We start from the raw sequence: 7,152 nt of genomic DNA on the forward strand, positions 1-7,152 counted from the left end.
CATTCGGAGAACATGGGGGGCTGTGTGACTTCATCACCAGAAATTAAAATGTCTAACACCGATAAAACCGCAGCAGCACAAATAAGAATTTTTACAGCGCAAACAAACGGTACCATTTCACGTCCATTCAGAGTGGATGCTCACCATTTTGCATGCAATGGTGGTATAGTGGTGAGCATAGCTGCCTTCTAAGCAGTTGACTAACCCTGCCATTGCAGTTTAACTGTGTGTCTACAATTTAACTTGAGATCCTGTAGATCTCATGCCAATGGTGCCCAACTGGTCTATAGACCAGGAGGAGGATGAACGTGCTGGGCCCATAACCCAGAGGTCGATGGATCGAAACCATCCTCTGCTATTTATACACACAACATGAGATTTTCAGCAGCACTGATTAACAGGAAAACATTGAGAACTCTGTCTGTCATATCTATAATGTTGATTGTTGTAACCTACAGCTGATGAAAACCCAGAAGTACTTTTTTTCTACAACATCTGACTTTAGCAACAAGGAGCTGCTGGGAGACATGAAGACTGTGCAGTTAAGTGACTGGTCAGAGAGAGTGCTGTGTCCTTTTAATGAAACTTATATGAATTTAACTCAACAACCTTAAACTTTATCAATGAGACACTGAACCCAGGATCTCCTGTTTACTAGACAGGCGCTTTGACCAACTAAGCCACAGCACCACTCTGATGTACAGGGATGTATTTTGGATCTGAAAATACCCCCAACATACGTGGCTGACCATCATGAGTCTGAACAAGGTTTCTTTAGCATATAATAAACTGTCATATTAATGTCCTGAATGTGCTGTGTGTAAATAATGAGGTTCATCAAAACAAAGTCAGAACCAGAGCTCAGGCTGTTGGTACACAAACAAAGAAAGGCATACTTGTGGATTCACAAGATTATATCAGGATCTGACCTTTTCCTGTTCCATCAGTAACCATCAAAGGAGATGCTGATTCTGTGATGTCACAAAGGTTCTCATGACATCACAGAGATCAAAGCCTCCTCCCACTTTTTTCTCATGACCTCCACCATAGAGTGCTGACTGCTGCAATAATGCTGCCTTTAATAGAAGTTTAGGAACATTTAATTAAAGAATACATTTTGATTTTAATGATTGGAAAATGGCTGTAGAGTCCTACATTAAAACATCTGAAAAAATCCTGCGATCTTCCACACGTCTTTGACAGCCTTTTGGACACACAACCAGTCAGCGTGACGCATCCACCCTCACAATATTTCATGCTGTGGTTGAAAGAGGAGGGAGAATATTGGAAATGTAGGTAAAAAAAAAACCTGAGCTTTAACCTCACTCAGGTACCACCTTTGATGCCGAAACCCGGGATTGAACCAGGGACCTTTAGATCTTCAGTCTAACGCTCTCCCAACTGAACTATTTTGGCTGGATGGCTCCATTTCTGCTGGATGTTCTGTGACAGATAAAGCACAAATCTTATGATCTTATGGTGAGCACTGTGGACTTTGAATCCAGTCATCTGAGTTCAAATCTCAGTGGAACCTCTGCCATCTGATTCAGTGTGATAGTGATTAAGAATAACACCCAAAACAGATGCTCACCTACCAACTCAGAGCAGAGAGAAGGATTCATCAGACAGTTTCTCTCTTCACCTGCTACAACAGCTCACCGACCTCTGTGGTTAGGTAAAGGTCCAAAGAGGATGTAGATCAGTGGTAGACGTTCATCAAAACAAAAGGCCACTCAAAGCAGAACCGCTGCTCAGTCTAACATTCAGACAACAAATTGACAACAAACATGACGAGGTGGCCGACGACTCTCTCCTTCATTGCTGATAGATACATTAATGTGAGCAGTTAACTATCCGCCTATTCACACACAGTCCAGGTCGCTGCATGCTGAGGTGGCAGAGTGTTTAAGGTGATGGACTGCTAATCTACTGTATCCTGTGTGTGGGTTCACATCTCATTGTCTTCTGTGTTCAGCTGTCCATGTTGCAGCCTGCTATTCAAGGTAGAGTAATCCTAAACGTCTGACTTCAGGTCCATATATCAATGTGTTGTATCTGCATTCAAAGTTGTTGTCAGGTCATTAAGATTAATTTTCTATGCATGACTTTAGCTCTTTGGAGATACGGCAACAAGAGAAGGCCAAAATAAGGAGCTTACCATTCCAATACCAGTTAGTCAGCAAAATATGATGAGCCAAGTCCACTGTGACAAATATTTTCTTTAGCATAAAATAAACTGTCACATTAATGTCCTGAATGTGCTGTGTGTAAATAATGAGATCCTGGGTTCAAATCCCAGCAGTGCCTTGCTCCTAATGTTAGATGTTGTGGATAGAAAGGACTCATACATGGAGAGCACAAAATATAAAATACATTTGTCCCCAAAATACACCTTACAGCAGTTCCGCTGCGCCACTCTGCTGTAAACCACCCCAGATGGGACTAAAACCCACAATCCCTGGCTTAGGAGGCCATTGCCTTATCCATTAGGCCACTGGGGCACAAAAAAAAAATGGGAGGAGCCTTTGATCTCTGTGATGTCATTAGAACCTTTGTGACATCACAGAATCAGCATCTCCTTTGATGGTTACTGATGGAACAGGAAAAGGTCAGACCCTGATATAATCTTTTGAATCCACAAGTATGCATTTCTTTGTTTGTGTGTTAAAAAGACACAGCACACTCTCTGACCTTCCTGTGCAAAAGGCCACTCAAGGCAGAACCACTGATCAGTCTAACATTCAGACCACATCTTTTTGACAACAAACATGACGAGGTGGCCGAGTGGTTAAGGCGATGGACTGCTAATCCATTGTGCTCTGCACGCGTGGGTTAGAATCCCTTCTTCATCTGTGTTCAGCTCACCTTAGTCTGTCCAAATATTCTTTCTCTTGTCATGATAACACTGTGAGAGATGTGAATTTGAAGCCTCCACTGTGGGACTTTGGAGAAGTGGATGGTGAACAGAACATCCAGCATTAACAGGGGCATCCAGCTGAAATAGCTCAGTTCCTTCTTCAAATCTTCATTTTTATCATTCAGTATGTTTTGCTGTGTTTTAACTCCTTAACCGTTAAAGTGTTTTAGCTGTCACAGGAGCTCAGAAGCCATCTGGTTAGCTAAAGTTGCTAAAGCTACCACACCATGCAGGGGATGTAACTCAGTGGTCGAGCGTACCGCACAGCTGGGGCAACTGGCAGTGGTGGGATTCGAACCTACATCTCCAAAGAGACTGGAGCCTAAATTGAGCACTTCGGAGTCCCATATGGTCTAGCGGTCAGGATTCCTGGTTTTCACCCAGGCAGCCGGGGTTCGACTCCCGGTATGGGAATTTACTTTACAGCAATGGACCTACCACGAGCATGTCCTGTTATTTTGATGAACGTCTACCACTGATCTATCGATCCATCGACCTCTGGGTTATGGGCCCAGCACGCTTCCACTGCGCCACTCTGCTCAGGTTGCAATGTCCTCTGGAGTTTTGTGTAATTTTTAACCACCACATCCACTTTCTGTCAAAGCGGCTGTGGTGGTTAAAAGGTACTGAGATTTCCACCTGCAGTGTATCAAATGACCACGAGGGGGCAGCTTGGAAAATGAAGTCAGCTCTTATTGAAGAGCATCAGACTTTTAATCTGAGTATCCAGGGTTCAAGTCCCTGTTCAGCTGCTGCAGCTTCTTCCCAATGGATGTTTTTTTGCCATCACATGTACCCTTGGGTTCATGACGAGGTGGCCGAGTGGTGAAGGCGATGGACTGCTAATCCATTGTGCTCTGCACGCGTGGGTTTGAATCGTCGGTGTTCAGCTGGCTTTAGTCTGTCTGAGTTGTACCCTGCTGTTGAGCAGATTGAAATGTGGTGATTGACCCTTTTCAACAGGAGACAAACTTTGTTAAGAGTCATGATGGTCACTACACTACAGAAACTGCATGCACTCATTCATTTGAAGCGAACGTGAGAGTGTGACGTATCCATCTGTGTCGCGTGGGGCATCAATGAAAGGCAGGAAATGCCTTTGATCTCCAGTGACGTCACACAGTCTCATTGTGGAGTTATTAGTTGTTGATTCTGCAAAAACGGTCCATAGAAGTCTAATATCACCGAAACATATTAACCAGACAGTGTTCAAGGATTTGAGGTTGAAACCACCAAATTCTCATTATTAACTAAAGCTGTGTCTGTTATATCTATAACATTTAACATTCAGCTCAAGGCACTGCTGGGATTTGAACCCAGGATCTCCTGTTTACAAGACAGTAAAGATTAGATGCTTTGTACTACTTTTGTGGTGCTGACATAACATGATGTTCTATCTGTCACCATCTTTGCTGGTCCATGATTATGATGCATATAATGATCTTCATTTGCACGTGCACAGCGTGATTATATATATTTTTATCTTGGTAGGTGACCAATTGTCTGCTAGTTGGTTCGCACGACTTTGGTAGCTGTGAAATCCCACTTCTGACAAAAACCACTTTTCTTCCACCTCTCCTGCTGTGAGGTGTGTTTGGGGACAAAGGTATTTTAGTCAACACTTTTCAAAGACTACAATTCCGTTCACATCTATATGGTTGCACACCTACCTGGTTCCATGGTGTAATGGTTAGCACTCTGGACTCTGAATCCAGCGATCCGAGTTCAAATCTCAGTGGAACCTGAATCTTACCAGGTTCTGAAACTTACTTACTGAACTTCCCTTGACATGAAGACAACCTGTTTTGTCATAGAGAGCCAAAGTTAGTTTGGCATCAGCCAAAATAGATGTTTGAGTCAAACAGATCTGAAACCACAAAGGACATTTTCTCTTCCTCAGATCTGAGTACACAGTAGTGATAAAGTAAATGCCCTGCTGAGTCAATCATGTTTGAGCTCTGTCAGATTTCTCTTCAACTTATTGTGTAGTTTGATTTTTAATGGCATCACAAGAAGATATATGGCAGCAATTTTTTCTTCTCAGACACATGAATAGAAACTTTGTGCTCGTCCTTCCTGTGTGTGAAGGTTTGTGCATCATCTTGTTGTAATGATATAAAGATTACTTTTTTTTTCATAGTGATCAACGTGTGTAATATTTACACCTTTAATGGCTTGAAAACTAAATGTCTTTGACTGTTTTTATTATTATTATTATTTGTATTTTATTTTAATTTTACATTGGAATGATTATACATTATACATTTTACATTATCAAACCAGGTTCAAAGTAAGAGTCAGATTCAACAGCACAAGAGGCATCGTTTGGCCCAAATAATTCTTCTCCTTCTGACCGACCTTTCAGCGATTAAAAACAAACTCCTCCTCTGGGTTTTTGTCGTTGTTGTTTTTTTAATAATCAAAGATTGGGGAAACCGGAGCACCCGGAGTAAACCCTACGCCAGCACACTGGTAGTACCCTTCACAGCAAAGACTGGGGCTGGGAGTCCAGTCAGGCTGTTGGTCTGAATAAAGTCTTCCTCATGGCTGAGAAAAACTGGGCCACTTTGGACTTCTTCTTCTTGGGCGGATTGAGGAGGGCCTTCAGGAGATGTTTGACCAGAGCGTCATCAAAAGATGAGTCTTGTGATGCTGTTGCAGCCTCCAGAAGTTTCTCTGCAGAGCCAAACTCCTTGAAAAGCTCCTTAATAATGGTCTGGTTCAGCTCTTTCATGGTGTCCTTCTTCTTCCTGAAAATAGAGCCACGGACCTTCACGTCTTCCTGCGCGAGGGCTGACAGACGCTGGATGATGGTGTCCGTTTCTAATGCCTGCGGGGAGCCTCCAGTTGTGTTGGGGAGTTTAGTGAGGAGCCTCAGGACAAGAGAAGTTATGATGTTCCTGCTCATCTCATTGGAGACATGAAAGGAGCTCTCAGTGGACTCTGATGACGGCTTCACAGGCGTGGCTGATGCTGCACTGGGGTAAAAAGATGATGGAGGAAGGCTGTCAGAACACTCGTTAACAGATCGTCTTTGAGCCAACTTGTGCAGTATCAACCCATGACTGTCAACGTGTCCAAAGCCTTTTCTTCTTCTGCTCGGTCCAGATGCTGCAGCCTCAAAGGAAGACAGTGTCTGACCTGAACGTGAAGAAGTCCTCTTGCTGGCTCTGATTTGACCTTCCTCTGCCGTGTGCAGCATGTCTGTGATCACTTCCTCGATGTCAGTGAGAGCAGCAGACACTTCACTGTCACTGTAATTATTTTCTCTGGGCATCCAGAGGAGAATCTTCTGCAGGAACTGTTCCACTGTGTCCTCCGTCATGGCGTACAGAACCTCAGGAGAAAGCTGTAGTCTTCCTTCCTCCGTCCTGATGACTTCAGGTAAGACAGAGTCTAAAACTCTCTCTTTGTAATGAATGTGGTCTGAAGTGCTGGGCTGTGAAGTGAAAAACTCTCTGACCTTGGGGAGAATTGTCCGCACATTAAAGTGAGGCTGGGGTGGGACGTTTCTCTGGCTGCCTTCAGCGGCACATTCTGAGCCATTGTAATGGGGATCTGCTATTATTCCTTTCACAATGTGTGACGCTGCGTCCTGAGCCTCCACAGAGGCGTGAGACAGGGCGGAGTCTTCTCCCTTTGCTGCCACGTCTGACCCGCTGGACCATTTGACAACGATGTCAGTCACAGCTTTACTGGCTGAGGAGACAGAGATGTTGGCTTTAAGGCTCAGAGGAGTCTCGCAGTCCTCTGGTTTCACTGTTTCAACCATCCTTGATGTAGACGCAGAGGCCCTCCATGGGGCAGAATCCATGCTTGTTGGCTTCCAACACCATCCCAGGCAGCGGGAGCTGACTTTCTTCAAACATTTTTGAAGACATCTGCTGACATGATACACCATATGATGGAGAGTTCGGATGTTGGAAACAGAGCCTCTGGTCAAACAAACTGGCTCTGATGGCCAAACAGGGCGTTTGATGGCCTCAGATAGAACGGAGTTCACCTTTTCTAAAACCTCTGTATCAATCAGCTCTGTTAGCTGCTCGGCACGCTTACATTTCCTGTGTGGGGCGTTTAATTCCAAAGCAAAGCTCTGGTAAAGTATTTCTCCTGCACCTGTTTGTATATTTCCCAAAGAGGCGTTGAATTCAGCATCAGGTTCTCTCTTCTGGAAACTGTCCTCAATTAGGGGTCTGAGGACTTTGATGGTAACAGTACAGAGAAACTGGACCAGT

At 44.1% G+C, this 7,152-nt stretch overlaps 3 non-coding genes across 3 annotated transcripts; 2 read left to right on the plus strand and 1 right to left on the minus strand.

Moving 5' to 3' along the window:
* Nucleotides 1-1,343: 1,343 nt before the first annotated feature.
* On the minus strand, nt 1,344-1,416 carry trnaf-gaa (transfer RNA phenylalanine (anticodon GAA)). The gene has a single exon. It is a non-coding gene; the product is annotated as a tRNA-Phe (tRNA).
* A 1,843-nt stretch (nt 1,417-3,259) lies between these two features.
* trnae-uuc (transfer RNA glutamic acid (anticodon UUC)) lies at nt 3,260-3,331 on the plus strand. The gene has a single exon. It is a non-coding gene; the product is annotated as a tRNA-Glu (tRNA).
* Nucleotides 3,332-4,589: 1,258 nt separating this feature from the next.
* trnaq-cug (transfer RNA glutamine (anticodon CUG)) lies at nt 4,590-4,661 on the plus strand. The gene has a single exon. It is a non-coding gene; the product is annotated as a tRNA-Gln (tRNA).
* Nucleotides 4,662-7,152: the final 2,491 nt, after the last annotated feature.

The sequence above is a fragment of the Echeneis naucrates genome, chromosome 2 (assembly GCF_900963305.1).
Source record: "Echeneis naucrates chromosome 2, fEcheNa1.1, whole genome shotgun sequence".
NCBI lineage: Eukaryota > Metazoa > Chordata > Actinopteri > Carangiformes > Echeneidae > Echeneis > Echeneis naucrates.